Genomic DNA, 16772 nt, shown 5'->3' on the forward strand with positions numbered 1-16772 from the left:
GCTTATATCCTCCTTACAGTCACTATGTCCTTACAGACGTATGTGCTGTGGTATCCCTTCCCCCTTTGGCAGCATGGTCAGAGGGATTATAGTGACTGAATTTGTGTACAGCACAAGCCACAGGACTTCCCTGCCTCAAATCCCACAGTCACAGCTGAATTGGAGCAAATCCTTGCAAAACCAGCAGTCTTTACTCAAGATTCCTGCTGATGAGGAACAGCAACACACTTAAGTGGATTGCTGCATTGATCAAGCCTTGATGCATTGTGCTTGATAATTAACCACAGATGGTTTCAATACTTTCTGCATCTACTCATTAGCGTGATACATTGTATCTGGGCCTGCAATCTTTCTCAACAATGCTTAGGAAACTGCAAATCTAACTAGATCAATTAGAGTACATGTATTATTTGCTGATTTCTGTTGGTCTTTCTCTTTAATCAGTATCTTTGTCAGCATTCTTAGTATTTAGCTTCCCACAGAAGATCTATGTAATTGGACACACAATTTTCCTTGTCAATTTTAAGGATACATATCAATTGATATGTTCATTCACATATAGTTAACTAGGCACAAATACACACCAGCTTCTAATCTTCTTATAGTATGAAAAGCCTACTATTTTTAAGTTTCCTCTTGTATATATAATTGCTTGCTAATAACCCATCAATCTTGTTTCACAGGGAGACTTCGGTTTGGGAGTGTTTTTTTAACTATTTTACCATCATTCCATTCATTTACATTCATTACCGTCATTTGGATCTTCCTTGAACCTTCTTCCAGGTACAAATATATTATTTGAATGGTAACACCAGAACTACGTTAATTCTAACAGCAATTAGACCAGAACAAAATTTGCAGCCAACATCACAATACCACAGAGTAATTCAAGAGGGCTGGAAGGTAATCTCCTGCTAAAAGCAGCACGGAGATCCTACTGTCTCCCTGCATTGTCCTCATAGTGAAGAATTCCTTTTCTTTCTGTCAAATCAATTCTCCCCTGTTTTTGCCTCTTTTGCTCCCTCCATGCACTGCTGTGAGGTGCCCAGCTGCACTTAGCTAGCATCTCCTCCATAATCCCCCCGTAGGCACCACCAGGTTCTCCCAAGGCCTTGTAAGTGTAAAAGCTGCCGAAGCTTCTGCTCCAGTCTGGACAAGGCCAACTTCACCAGCCTCTTCTTACAGGAAAGTGTTCCCGCCCCAACCATCTTGGTGGCGGTTCACTGAATTCCCTCCAGTTTATCCATGTCCTCTCTACTGGTAGGTCCAAAACTGGATGCAATAGTTAGATACAGTCTAACAAATGTCCAAGGGAGTAATATTCCCTTCCCTGGATCTTCTGGACATGCTCCCTGTTCAAAAGTAGATGGCTCCTTGACTGCCTGGGCACAACACACCCCATTCTGTTTGTCATCCAACAGGACCCCCAGGGCCATTTCAGAAGAGCTACTCCCCAGGCAGGCCGTCTCCAGTGAGCACTGCTGGAGGCAGTTCTTCCTTCCCAGGGGAACTTTGAATTTCTCCTTGATGAGCTTCACAAGACTCTTGTCAATCTATGCTTCTAGCCTAAGTCCCTCTGACTCTGCCTTTAGCCATTGGCTACTTTTCCCAGTTTGCCATAAAAGCTGGCAAATTTTAGTCTGTCTCCTCTTCCAGATCGCTGATAAACATATTAAGTAGGCTAAATTCCAGTATAGACACCTAAGGAAGTCCACTTGTTACTTCAGGTTGAGGGCAACCCATTAACCACTATCCCTCTGAGCCTGATGATCCAAGCAGTTATTTTCACCCATCTAGTTGTCCCTTCACTCAGATCACAGTGTCCCAGCTTGGATACAAGCAAGCTGTCAGATGCCACGTGAAAGCCTTGCTAAGTGGAAGGTAGATTTCATCCCCTCTCCTTTGCCAGTAGTTTTGGGGTTTTATCCTTTGAAGAATCAAAACATTCATTTCAGCCACAGCATGTTCAGTATCTTTATCTATGAAGACCCTATATACTTTTCAGAGTTCTCCCTCTGAGACTAGATTCCTCCCAGCCTGTAGAAACATCATTATTTGATCCTTATTATAATCTTAATAGACAAATTCCCTCTCTGTTCAGCCTTGTTTAAAAGATGCATTGTTGACTGAAACTTAACTTACCAAATGGTCAAAACTGCTCAGCTTCATTTCTGGCGTGTAATGTAGGATTTGTTACAGAGCTGCCAATGAGATAAAGAAATGGACATGCTCTTTTATTTTATTGTTGTTATCGTTTGCTCTGGATAAAGCAGCCGATATGAGTATCACTAGGAGCTATATTTTAATGAGGTTTGGCTTAGTTTATCTAGCGGCACATCAGTAGCACAGCTGAACCTGGAGACAACCTTCAAAAACCAGGCTGGAGTCTTTCTACTAAACATGAAATTAATTATTTGAGTTAAGTCTCTCTGCTGTCAGTAACACCTATTCAAATCTTTTTTATCTTTACTCTGCCTAAAAGTTATGACCTACGTGAGCCTTATTCTCTGCTATTTGTGTGCACCATTCTTTATTCAAACACAGTCAAAAGAACCTCATCTGGTTTGATCTCCCCAGCATGAGACCAGAAAAGCAGACACTTTCCTTGACTGCAAAAGCAGCAGAAAGCATATATTCTGTCTCATAGAAATGCTCAGAGACAGGAAGATTCTTCTCTTGATTTTTTGCTATGTTTCCATGTTAACTTCTTTTTGACTTTTTTTTTAATTACTGTTGACACTGAATAGTGTATAGTAGTAACCCTTTTTCATCCCAAGCAAAAGTCCCAGTGAAACGCATGAGCTAGTTAGACAGAATTTGTCACCCTGCAGACCTGGATCTTGGGTCAAGAAGTATCACCTAATAATCCCCAACATCAAATCTGGTGAGAAAGTCAAGGATCATGCCCTATGGAAACATGTAATTTATGAAGCAGAACCTGTACCTGTTCACCTGAATCACAGTTACAACACGCACACACACACAATATGTTTCATTTTCCATGAATGTTTTTACCTTTATGAGTCTTTATTTCAATTATTTCAGGCTCTCATTCTAGTCTAGTTCTTGCTCAAGAACATTTGTAGCTGAAAGAAAATGGACACTTTTTCCTTTCACACTGTTGGAGCAGACAAACTCCTCCTCCTTTTTCACGCAAAAATAAAATAAAACATAAGCAGAAAAAAAAATGAGGACAGAATAGTTTCCAGCACAAAGACAAGCCTGAATTTTCTCCATTTTCATACAAAATAACTGAGGGAACAGTCTTACTAATTTAATCCCCATTTGTTTTGCTGCAATATAGCCACTGTAAAGGTTAGAAGTCTATCTGCTTGTCTTCCATCAGAGACTCGATGCTTCCAGCTGCAGATGTGGCAGCCTCACCACAAAATGAGCAACAGTTTAAACAGTCTCAATCCCAGTGTAAATGTAAGAACTTTCTCTCTTGAAAAAAAAAAAAAGAAAAAAAGAAAGGAAAGATAGAGATGTACAAGACAGAGATAACTTGGTAATAGCCCTGATTAGATTAGGGAATCCTGATCTCAGTACCTCCCAGAATCACTTTTCCTCAGCTCTTAACACCAGAGAAATTTTTAAGAACACAGAACAAAGTCTAAGCCTTTGACCTGAACGGTGACCCCCAGTGCTGCTTGCCAGTAGGATTTATTTCAAGCTGAATTTTGCAGCACTGAGGAGTTTCCTACCCACATGCCCCTCATGGGAAGGAGTGAAGCCCTATTCTGTTGAAGTCTGATCATTATCTTGAGTCATGTCAGTGGATGGTGATGTCACGCACAAACTGTAACGTGTAATGGCCAGCCTCTTCGCGCGACCAAATTATTTAAGTTCAGTTTGCTGCTGTGCTTTTGAAGCCACTGTGGCTGGATGAAGGAAGAGATCATGCTGTGTTAGGCAGTGAGTCAGTTCCGATCTCCCAGAACTGCTGCTCTGATTTCAGTGCAACTCCACCAATACAAAGCCTCTTTCTTGGCCACCTGGAATGTCATGAAGATGCTGCTGACATTTCGCATCTGAGCTGCCTACCTCAAGTGCTGATCTCCTTTAAGATAATGTAAGTCAGGAATATCTGTTGAAATTAGGAGAGCTATGCTACTATGAAATTTAGGTCAGTGGGACCCTGGAATACATTGTCAATGCTCTCTTCAGACATAATCACATCTATACATGCCCTCAGATCCCACTGCATTCACCCCCTGCAAGCAGACAGGAATTTGCTGGTGCCTCCCGTCTCACTCCCACCTCAGTCAAGCAAGCAACACCAATATAAGGGCCCTTTTCACCATATTCAGGACTTTCTGCTGTGCTTTCTGTATACAAACCATGAAAGAAGGCAGCAGAACAGGAACTAGATAAAGTGTGTGGAGCGAACTAGAAGGTAGCCTTGTCTGATAGCCTGGCATCCCTGTGATTTCCTGATGCTCCAAGCTCTCCCGCTGGGTAACACCAGGGAGAACAGACCTCTGCAGTACCAGATGCAAAGTAACCTTCATAGCTCCAGTACTCAGTAAGATCAAAGTGCCTTCACTAATCTGAGAGAAAGCTCCAAAAAAAGCAGTGTGTTACAAAACACTGCAGAGATGTAGAACAGTGAATAAGCCAGAGTCAGACACTGCTTAGGAAATATTAAGGAAAGGAATGTCACCTGGACTTCAGAGTCCTCACTTTCTCTTTCTCTCTCTGTGTGTGTGTTCATTTCTGTACTCCAAACATTAGTTTCACCTGTGAATTTTTGTTTTCCCCTAAGCTTCATTTATTTCTATTTTTTTTCAGAGTAGCCACTAGGGCTTCTTCTGAGCCTCTAGAAGAGAAAACAACTACTAAGATATTTCAGTCTCCCCAGGATAGTTTTTAAGATCAGTCCAGTCCTTCGCATCTATCTCTACAACCTTTATTCCTCACTCACCTGGAAAATATCATCCTGCACAGCTGCATCTCTAGCGGTTTGGCCATGTTTTTAAGGCCAACCCCAGAGGACTGTCTCTTGTACACTAACTTTCCCATGACCCCCTACCTGCCTGTTTCTACTAAAGACAGAATATATTTTAAAATAAAAGCCCTACACTTCTCCTTTCTTTATGGAAATCACTCCACTCCTCTAGATCTGAGACTGACCCAAAAATCTCCTTTACGAGATTAGCAGAGGCTTTATCTTCATTGGTTTTAATGGCCAATGAGTGTTTTATATACCTGCCATACAGTTTATTTTCTAAGCTCTTATATTCTGCAATGGATAAGACTGTGGTCACTTTATATAGTTGCTGAAATGGCTTGCTGTCTTGGAAAAAGTCAGGGATCAAATGGATTTGAACAGTTTGATGTCGTTTCTTGAGGACAATTGCTGAGGCTGGGCAGGAAAATCTGGGCAGAGATTGTGCAGGTGCAGCAAGCACCACTTTTCTAATATAAAAATCCTCCCATTAGATACTGAAAACCAAGCAAGGACCAACAGTGTTAAATGCAACTCAGCACTTGTTCTGCTCTCAAAGAAGGCCTGATTTAGAAGAATTGTAGTACCTTCCTGATAAATCTTCTTTAGTTCTGAAGATGCACTATGTCTGCAAAACGAGGAGAAAGCAGGAGAAACAAGCTAAAAAAACCGCTATGATATTGTGGTCAGGACCACGCAACAGACATTCAATCTGTAAATGGTAATGGGGAAGAGATGCAAGGGAACATAGATAGATGCTATGGGCTGTAGGGGATAATAGAAAAAAAAAACAGATAGAGTGGGGGGAACTCATAAAACTGAATTAAACCCCACCTTGCTGCACTGGTGAGATGGAGCTGGTTAACCTGCAGTCTATTCCTGCTGTTACAAAAACTAGCACAACAGATAGGCTAAATGTCAGGAGGAAAGTTTGGGCAGGAATATTACATTTCTTCGCTTTCCTCCCTGAAATATTGCTGCAAATGGTGTTCTATAATATCTACACAGAAAAAAAAAATTCCATATCAGCTATAGTAGTGATATTCTCTCTTGAAAACAGTCCACCCCTACAAAGACCTAAACAGTTAACAGCATGGGAAACAATGAATGATTCTGGTTATGTATTTGACACACACAAAAATTATAAAGCCATAGGGAAAGAGAGCTAACCTGAAAAAGAAAATGAAATGTGTTCAGAGGTCTAAAATATGTTCCTGAGCTCCAAAATGAAGAAAACTTGAGACTAGTGTAGAAAAGAAATAATAGGCATTTTTAGATATGATACTTCCAGGAAGCCGAGAAGTTACCTGGAGTTCACCTTTGCTGCTGAACTCTTCCTATAGAAAGATGCAGAAGTCTGCTGCCCAGTGGAGAAACCCTATGGATGTCAGAGCAAGAAAAGCACTCTCTGAAGTCAGAAAGCAGATACTTATCAAAACCTTCCGCCTCAACAGTGCAAAGCAGTGAGCTGTCCCTGGGGCTTTCCAGATACCCACTCCTCTCATCTCAGATTTCCTAAAGGATTATTTTGTTTTCTCCCCAAAATACCAAAGTTGAAGATGATCCCTGATCGGTCCTGACATTTCAGACACACAGATCCCAATACTGAGTCGTCAGCCAAGACTTTCTTCATATCTTCATATCAGCATTGGAACGGACTGTCCAAGAAAGTGGAGAGTCACTGGTGGTGTTCAAAAAACATGTAGTTGAGGCAATTAGGGACATAGTTTAACAGGTATAGTGTTGAGAGTCTTGTGGTTGGACTTGATGATCTCAAAGATATTTTCCAGCCATAACGATTCTATTTTCTAAGTTTTTTTCTATGATTCTTTTGACTCTTAGTTCACTACTCCATTGTTTCTTTTCCTTCCATCTTCTTTCACTCACAGTACTCTTTTGAAGAGACAGTCTAACATTTCCCTTTAGTGGGGGAGAGCGAGGGGAAGGGTTTATGACTTTTTTTGGTGTTTCCTCTGTGTGCCATTCACAGCTGTCTCAATTGCCTCTATATCCTCTTTATCTCCTCAGGGCTCTCTGGGACAGTAGGGAGAGATGCTGCTGGCTGAGGAGGAACTAAAGGCCTGTGGAATTAACTTCATTTCTGTTGGGACTCCCCTTTGGCTGCCATTTGCTCCCTCTCTTAGGAAAATCCTCCTGTACAGTCTGCACCAAGCAGACACTCCTGTTCTGCTAGGAAATATTTTATCTCCCAACAGGTCGAGCACATGGCTGGGCCAGGTCCCTGAAGCCCAGGCAAATGTGCAATGGCTCAGCCACCATTTTGCTTTGTGTGACTGGAAGATGTATCTGGCCAAGGATTATAGGTCTGGACTTGAAGAAAAGGCTCTGCTGCTCTGCTGCTGTTGTGACCTGTGATGCAGCTTTCCACGGAACAAACCAGTGTAATAGAACCAGATGATCCAGCCCAGAAACATGCTAGTTGATAAAATAATAAAATAATAATAATAATAAAAAAACTCTCCAGGCTAGTTATTCAGATGCCTCACCAAGGTATTGAAAGATATTTGGAGGCATCCACTTCACCTAAAGACATCTGCTTAACTAATCCCAGACAGAAGTCGAGCACACCCAGAAGGCCCCAGGAGGAGGAGCTGATTTCGGTGGCTCTGAGCTTCTTGCCGGGAGAGCCTATTTTGTGCCATCAGTTATACTGAGGAACAAACAGACAAAAAGATGGATGGATTAGCCAATTTACCTGTTGTCAAATAAACAATTTAACAATATGATTATTCATGCCATGTGTAAATTATGGATTATCAGCCATTTTAGAATGGGATGGACTGTCCTTTGGAGATGACAGCATTTCTTTGTAAGCTTCAGACTGGATAAATCACTCAGACAAAATGCTTCTTTTTCAGACAGCTACAGAGATCTTTAGTATATTCTGTGACATGAAAATATGAAGCAGAACAGAAAAGTTCCAATAAGGATACTGGGAATTAGAAGAAATAGGCCTTGGGCCCACAACAGTGTTTAAGTCTTTATGTCCCACTGAAATCCCAGGCAAGTTCCTTTTTTTGGATGAGAACCTGCTTATCTTTCCCCACTTACTTCAGAGGAAGTTTGTGTCAGAAGACGAATACGAGCCCATGTTTTCCAGAGACTGCAGTACTACCCCAGGTTTCCACAACTTACTCTGCTCAAAACAAGGAGTAAATTCAAATCAAAATGGTCATTCAGCTTCTTGCCACATCTGTGCTCCGTGAGGTAAAAATGAAACATTTAGCAGCAGACAAGGTATTAAGACTTTGTTGAGATTTATGCTGAAGCAGAACTATCTGCACCTTAAACATCACTTTCAATTTTTTTTCCTGTAAGTTTTAGCAACCATAAACATTTGTAACAACAAAATCTCTCTTTTATTCATCATCTATAACCTAGACATGGTTTAAAATGAGTTAAAAACCCAATTAAACTTGGGTTTAATCACAGATTTCACACAGATTATTACATGCTACACCGGGTTTCAGAAATATTTGATTTAAACTAGTCAAGGCTAAAAAGAATCCTAATACCTAACTATTCAATTTTATTACCTACATTTTTCCTTATATTATTCAGGATAGAATTTAATAAAAAATGAATAAAACCAAAATATTTTAGCTAGGATGATACAAACGTTTTGTATTACTGAAACATAGACTATAATTAAAGACAAATAATTTTGTATTTTTTATAAAAGTTCGTTTTTAAGGCAGTTATAAGTCTACAGGCCTTCATTCAGAATGGCTGTTGGGGATAATATTGAAGTAAATACCTGAATAACTGAGCACAACTAGCACTGAACTATGAATATTATTCAGTCCAATTTCCTTTGATTTTGACATAACCGATTTTGAAAGTCACAAAGTACATCACAAAACTGTGTCACTTGATTGTATCTAATATAAATCTAGATAAAAGGTTATATCATTTTTAATATATCAACTTCCTTAGAATGCTTTTGGATTGCTGACACACCAGCTAGATTGCTGCGATCAATAACAGCAAAAAAGTAATGCTGAGATATTAGAATCTCTATAATTCTCCTACTCAATTTTTCACATAATATTTAGTATCCAAGTTTTATGTTTAAACCTGTCAATCTGAAAATGTAATTCATATGATAATGAAATGTCAAATAAGTCTTGAGCTAGAATCCGGATATCTGAAGTATTTTATTTTATTAGGAAGTCACTTCTTAAAGATATAAGGAGCTATCAGAGACTCAACTTATCTTCTGTCAACATTCTAATAAGAAGTATATTTGTTTTACTAGAATTTAACTTCCTCCTAGTAAATCACACTTCCAGGGCACTAAAGTCTAATTACTGATTTACTTATACGGTATATTATCCTGTAATGGCGATGAAGCCTATTAGAACAGACAGTTCACTGCAAGTTCAGATGGTAGAGAACAATAACTCTGGCATGTCTGAAAGCAGGGAAAAGTATTGGTTTGCTGATGTTAAGCTTTCTGATTTGATGATCTGAGAGAAACAGACCAATTTGCACCAAAATTTCTGTGACTAGTAGACCTCTGTTTTTTAACAAGGAACCTCTTTGTAATGTAGACCTACAGTATAACTCATACATTGATATGGGCAGAAATGGGTAAGTCAAATCAAACTGAGACATCACCACCCCACTGGATACAGAAAACACTGGATGGAATTTGATTTTAACCTGGGCAATTTAATTTGGTAAGAATTATAATGGACGATGGAGCAAAAAAAGGATGGGATGGTTCTGTTCAAAATAAAATGAAGTACAGCATGTTATCCAGACCCCTTCATTTCCAGCAGACATTGTACAAAACAAACCAAAACAGCAGCTATTGGAATTTAGCAATATGAAAAATATTGGAACATAAATGTAAGGTTTTAATTCAGGACATGTTCACCACTGTACCACGGAATGTTGATACACCTACAGCAATGGAAAGAAACAGTAGCACAAGCATCAAATGCTTAAACAGTCCTATAAAGAAGTAAAAGGATTATTGTGAAATTGAAATAAAAGAAGGGAATAAGCCTTATAATGACCTTCCAGGGATATGTGAATGAGGTATTTTTCACCTTAACAGAGACCATTTTCATGAAAAATGGAGAAAGAGGAGTTGGTCTTAACCAAGGCTGTGAGTGTATATTAAATAAAAAATCTGATGTCAGAAGATAAGGAGGTAGAGAAAGTCCTTACACAAGGTAACCAGTAACATTCCAGTAAGCTATAGGGATCACAGCGAACAAAGCACTTATTTAACAGGGGCAGGAGAGTGACACTGATGGAAACTCAGGTGCTTCCAGGGTAGGGGATGGTTGCCAGCCAATGCCTAGCAAAAGCTTCCTTTAAATAAGTGCTTTTTATGCTTAAATGCTTTACTCAAAGGTTTTCTGAAAAGCATGGGATCTTGAGTTTTGAGATATCTGATATTTCATCTCCCTCTGCTCTATACCTTGATTCCTTCCTACTTATCTATCTGCTACCAGGATGTGACTGTTCAGGGACCTGAACATCACATCCAGGGAACTTTAAACAGACACTCACAGACTCTGGGATTCTCTTCACCTACTAATAGTGAGAATGATAAAATATCTTCTGATGCATTTGCAGCTCAAAGAGGTAGAAAAAGGAAGTCTCATAAAGGAGTATGCTTACATGCTCTAAGCTGGTTTAGATTTCCACCTTAGCCCTGGAAGGTATAGGAATTATTGAAGCGGCTTTGTATTGCTAAGTCGATATCTGAGGCTGCACGCAGGGTAGAAACTGATTGGTCCTATATGGATTCACATTCAGTATTTTCAAGGCAATTAAGCGGAACTCTAGTAACATTAAATCCAGTAGCTATCCTGGATTTTATCCAATATACACTTCTTCAAATTCTTGCAGGTTAACATCAGTTTCTTATAATCATTGAGTCCTTTTAACCCCAAAGTCCCAAAACATTTCAGGGAAATAAATCGATGAGTAATTATGATGTCTGAGCTCCGGAGCTCTGTTGCAATGTCATGTTCTGGAGCCACAAGCACCGACAAGTTTATAACTTGTGACACTATACACTTTGGTTGTTTTTTATAACAATATCTGATTGCTCACATTTTGTTCATTAGCTGCATTCTGCCAACATTTCTTTTAAAGCAGATCCCCAAAATGAACACAGTGAACTGCTATTCTATGTGTCAGAACTTCATGGTTTGTTGGGCAAATGAGTTTACACTTAAAATTCTGCTTGGCACTTGAGAAAACAGATATCTAACTGTAAAAAATAAACACCTCCCTGTTCCCTGCAGCACACTGAATTATGCATCACAGAATGCCTTTTCTGAAGATAAAATATCTTCAGTACGATCACTTAGATTATGATTGAAATGCTGACCATATAAAATATATCATCATTTTTTAGCCTCAAAGGACCAATGTGAACATTCAAAAATGAACTGGCTACTTTTCTGCTTGATGGTTCATTCATTCATTGACCGTTTTTGCTAATAATAAACAGCCAAAGAATATTCTTGACTTTTGCCTTTTGCATCGGAATAGAGTTTGCATTGCCACTAGTGAAAATCATCTAGTGCTAGTGAAATCAGTCTTTTACCTGGAAGGTAGTTTGACTGGATAACCATTAAAACACAAGAAACAGAAAAATCTGAATAGCTCAATACTTCTGGAGAAATTAGGATTCTTTTATTTACGGAAGGTGCCTTATTTGCCCCTAGAAAATAAAATGAATTATTGATCCTTTATTCACTTTTCAGGTAATTAGATATGATTACTCAGACACTTACTAATATGACTTACTTTCTTCTGGATTCACTGTATGAAGTGACTGAGAACCACTTTCTTTCAGCCCATCTTTAAACCCCCAAGATGATTAAGGGACAGGAGCATCTCCCATATTAAGAGAGGCTGAGAGAGATGGAACTGTTCAGTGTGGAGAAGAGAAGGCTCAGGCGGACCTTATCGGTGCATAGAAATGCACAATGGAAGGGTGCAAAGAAGACGGAGCCAGACTCTTCTCAGCAGTGTCCTGTGGCAGGACAGGGTGCAATGAGCACAAAGTGACACACCAGAAATTCCGCTTGAACACAAGAAAGCACTTCTTCATGGCAAGGGTGACTGAGCACTGGAACAGGAGAAGTTCTGGAGATCCTTGGAGATACTCAAAACAATTAGACACAGTCCTGGAGGACTTATTGCAGCCTTGTTTGGGCAGAATGGTTGGATCAGATGATCTCCAAAGATCTGTCCAACCCCAACTATTCTGTGATTCTGTAAACTTAGTGGAACATATGCATATCACTGGCAGGTGCTGTAAGATTTCCAGGTCTTCCTGGTTCTGCAAAATTACTACTATTATGCAAATAGCTTATACTGTCCATGTCCTTTCAGCCTTTCATCTCTTCCACCCTGCTACCCTTCAGCGTTAATACCACAGAAGTGGTCAGTGGGGAGAAAGGAAGAAAAAAAGAGTAAGTGTTGATTGTTGCACCTTGTTCCAACTGTGTATGGGTCAAAGGGAATAAACATGAGGACCATAGCACCATTTTTTCACAAATAGTACAAACATTACTGATATGGCACCATCTGATCTGTAACTTTCCATCTGCCAGCTGCAAGAAGGAAAAAGGGAGAGTAATTAACAGTATTAATTGGGGCTTGAAGCAGTGCATGATTCATGATACGTGAAGAAAAGCTAAGATACATCAAAAGATAATATGTTTATTTAAAACAAAATAGAGCATGATTTCTTTAGTCTTGTATATTTAATGCCGTAGATTTTTTTCCCTGACTGCACTAAACTTTCCACAAAATCTCCTGTACTCGCTTTGAATAGTCTAATTCCTAGCTCAGTCTATCTCAGTCTAATTCAAGCTTCTGATCACTGATTATTTGCACTGAGTTAACATTAGAGTATCAGTATCACTATTTACTGAGTGATTTTCATTCTAATATTTAATAATGTAATTATTTCAAACATTCATTCTACACTTTTATGTAACAACAACAAAAAAGGCCCACCCTAAACTAAACCTAAAGCCTTTCTTTAGATTTCTTGGTAAAACCTACACAGCATAACAAAGAATTGTATCCTTAATATGAAATTGGTTTTGACCATTAGTAAAACCACTCTACAGTTTCTACAGGAGAAAGATGTCTTTATTGCTTGACTGAAGTATTTCTTTAGAGAATTTTAGTTTCTGCAGCTGAGCTCACCCCTGCGGATAGGTGAAGGACAATGCTGTAAAGTGTTTTAAAGTACTTCTTAGAGATGCAGATTGGTGTGCAGTGTGATTTCACATCTCCATGAGAGATCGAAATGTAAGCAAAAATCATGATGTAAAATACAAAGGAATGAAACACTTATTCATAAATCCATTTGAGAAAATCATTCTTTTGCCTGCACAAAGGTGGCAGAAGCAATATAACAGTGTGCAATCTTTGTTCCTGCCACCCAACAGGTTCTATTGGCTTCTCACAGTGACAGGCATTGAGGACACAAAAGCATCTGCAAGAGCCTTGTCCACCTGCATAAACCTTCTGCATAAACCTCCATGATGAGGAAAATAAAGATTGAGCACAACTGTCTCAGCTAGCAGCTTGTCTCCTAGCTAGCAGAAGTCCTCATGCACATCAGGGAATCAAAGGAAAGCATCCACACACGGAGATGGACCCAGTACTCACAACCCCACAACCAGAGCTGTTCGCTTAAGCAGAGCAAGGTCCAGCTGAGCGCTTGCCTGCTCAGCAAAGCCCATGGAGGGAACACAGGAGCATCTCCCTGGTCTCAGTGGGCCCAAGCTCCCAACCTCGTGGAATGGGGACTCAGCATCTCCATGGCTGGAAAGTGCCCCATCCCTATGAGGGGGAGCGCAGGGAGCAGGATGAGCACACGGTGGGGCGGCCCCATGGCTTAAACCTCAGCGCTGAGAACAGGTGGAAGGAAACCAGTCACTGAAAAGTTACTTACTTCACTAGAAAGCTGTTCTAACTAAAGATTGTAACCCTGGCTAGCTCCTAAGCCAAAAAAGTAAAAAAGATAGCCCAAGTTCGCTAGAAGTTTTTATAATAGCTATTTTAGCAGTAGCAAACATTTACAGGCTTCTGGCTCCTGGGTTGAAGGTCCCCAGTATTTTGATTCAGTCTCTTCTCTAGAAATAAGCAAGGCTTCACATAAAAAGCATTCGTTTTTAAAAGATATCCCAATCTGGAGCTCAAAAATGCTTAAAAAAAATCTATGTATTCATAGTTTTTTTCTTTTTTCTTGGATTTTCATCATGTAACAGCTTGCACATGTCAAGACAAATTAAGACATTTTTGTATGTGATTTTCCTGGCAAAAAAATAAAAAAAAAAACAGTGTTTCCTCGTTTTGAAGTAGGCCAAAAAGAGTATTTATGAAGTTAAAGAACCTCGGAGAAAGACCTTTAAAAAAGATTATCCTGTTTGAAAAGGCTGATGTGCTATCTAGCTCTGCTGGAAATGTTTGGTAACCTCAGGCTGCCTTTTGAAACCATCCAAAGAGGGACTTTAGAGGGCTTGGTTCCATTTAGAGAATCTGCACACAATAAAATAAGAACTCTGACACCTGATGTCCCCTGTCATAACATGAAGCAGGTTGAAATCAGATGGCACAGTAAGTAAAATTAAATGTTTTAGGGAAAAAAAAGCAAGGAAAGAGGAAAAGGCCACAGAAATAGAACTTTTTATATACAGATGATAAGCCGGAGGCCAAGAGATACATAGAACAGGCACATACCTGCACCATCTTCAGAAACAGCCAGAGCTGTTTGCAGAATGTCATCATGAGGCTTAGTTCTGCAAAATGCAAGAGACAGGCTGGATACACTTACTGCTTAATCCAGGTTCCCCTCTTAGGATGGGCTGGATATTTGTGTGTCTTTTTTCTTTGCTTGGAGAAAGGAACACACTGAAGAAATGTGCTTTCACTCCTACTAAAATGTACATATGAGGAACACTTTTGGAGGTTCAATGAAGACCAATGCTCAAATCTCTTCCTACTGGGACTTCCTGAAAACTGAGCTTCATTTCTAAACTCTCCAGGCTCATTTTGTCTGCTGCCTGCTAGGCTCCAATCCAAGTGTGCATTAACCCCTTCTTTAAGCACAATTAAAGAGCTCAAGGGTTAAATCAGGAGCATGTGCGCAATAAGAAGCTTTTCTAACTTTATGCTCATCATCTTTAGCTCTTCAACAGAAATAAAAGTCCCTCCTCATCCAGAAATATGAAGATGAATACTACTTCTAAACAGTATGGCTGACAATACTGAATTAAAAATCGTGGTCAAGTAACTACTTAGAACAAACTTCTCTTCTGAATTCCTTTGGCATGAGTTCAGAAGAGTTTTACTCCTTGTCGCATGGAGTGACTAAGGCTGAAGACACAGTTTCTGTCTAACAACATGAGCTAGGCCATGCAGACAAGATAAGCTTATTCTATGCAAAATCATGGGGAGGTTATCTGCCATAGAAATGTAGACAGCAGGTTCTCCAGTTCTGAAAGTCCCACATAATATACCTTTCTACAGTATCTCCCACGGTGAAATCTCTATTCCTATACATAAATACACACACAGAACAATTCTGTGTTAACACAATAACTGAAAGCAAAAAAAAAAAAAAAAAAAAAAAAGCCTTTATCTTTGAGCACAGAATAATACCTTTGAGCTCCCATTTAGGAAATTTAGTATCAGTAGCATGTTGCATTTTGAATTACTTTTTTATTTTGTTTTCACTGTGGCTGGTTTTGTTCTCCTTTAAACAGATTCTAGAAGCACAAGTGGATGAACATCTAACAAACTTTGAACAGAGAGGAAGCCCTGTGTTCTCTGCAGCAGACAGGGACCTTAATGGTAGTTTGAGATAGAAGGGATTTCTTACGCCATTATCAAGATCTTGTTTAGCAGCAGCTTTCATAGCACTGTCAGATTAGAGTCCCCCTCATTACCTGTCAGCCACTATCTGTTCAGCGGGAGAGAGGGGAAAGGGAATAGCAATCCTCATATATAGTGGATGGCCTCTAGGAGAGAAATGTCACTTAATGACATTTGTACAGCAGATATTACCCAGCAAAATAAAGGGCAAGAGGGGATTTTTTTTTCTCCAAAACTCCGAAGAAATGTTTGTTGCCATTCTCTCTCAAATTGGCTTTGCAAGTAACTTGGAGGTTTTATGTGAGAAATTACTCACAGATCACTGGAGGGATAACAGACCCCCTTTTACAGTCCTGAGCACACTGGAACATCTCCCTTTGCTCTTTATGACTGGCGGCATCTTCCTTTCATCCTCAGGCGATGAACAAATTAAAAGACAATCCTGGTCTCAGTGTTTTCCTTCTGATTACTGTTCCCAGGCTCACTCTCAGCTGTGTCAGACTATTATTGTGCCTCAGCTACTGTTCTTTAGATGGAGGAAGGCAGAAAACTGTCTGAATATTTCTTTTTAAGGAGACATTTTCCTTTTCCTTAAGAAAGTTATTTTGAGGCCTTACTGGCAAACCTTTGAATCCAGCGATTTTTCTGTATCCAGGAAAAAGTACGGTTTACCCAGTCAGGCATGATCAGAAGTGTTTTGGTAGGGGAGATGAGATCTTGTGTCATGTTCCGTGTTTTATTTTCACCATAGAATTCTTTTATTCTTGTACTTCAAAAATACCTAAAAACATCAAATTAAAATATAATGATATCAAGAAAAAAATCTGGAGCAAATTTAATAGGCACAACATTTTTAAAACACTACATAGAGACTGTTTATCCTTTATTATTTCAAAGACTTTAGCTTTAGGGTATCTAAGAAGGCTGGGATACA

This window comes from Tinamus guttatus, unplaced genomic scaffold, assembly GCF_059628265.1.
Source record: "Tinamus guttatus ecotype Peru unplaced genomic scaffold, ASM5962826v1 Tinamus_guttatus_pri_ptg000150l, whole genome shotgun sequence".
Classification (NCBI taxonomy): Eukaryota; Metazoa; Chordata; class Aves; order Tinamiformes; family Tinamidae; genus Tinamus; species Tinamus guttatus.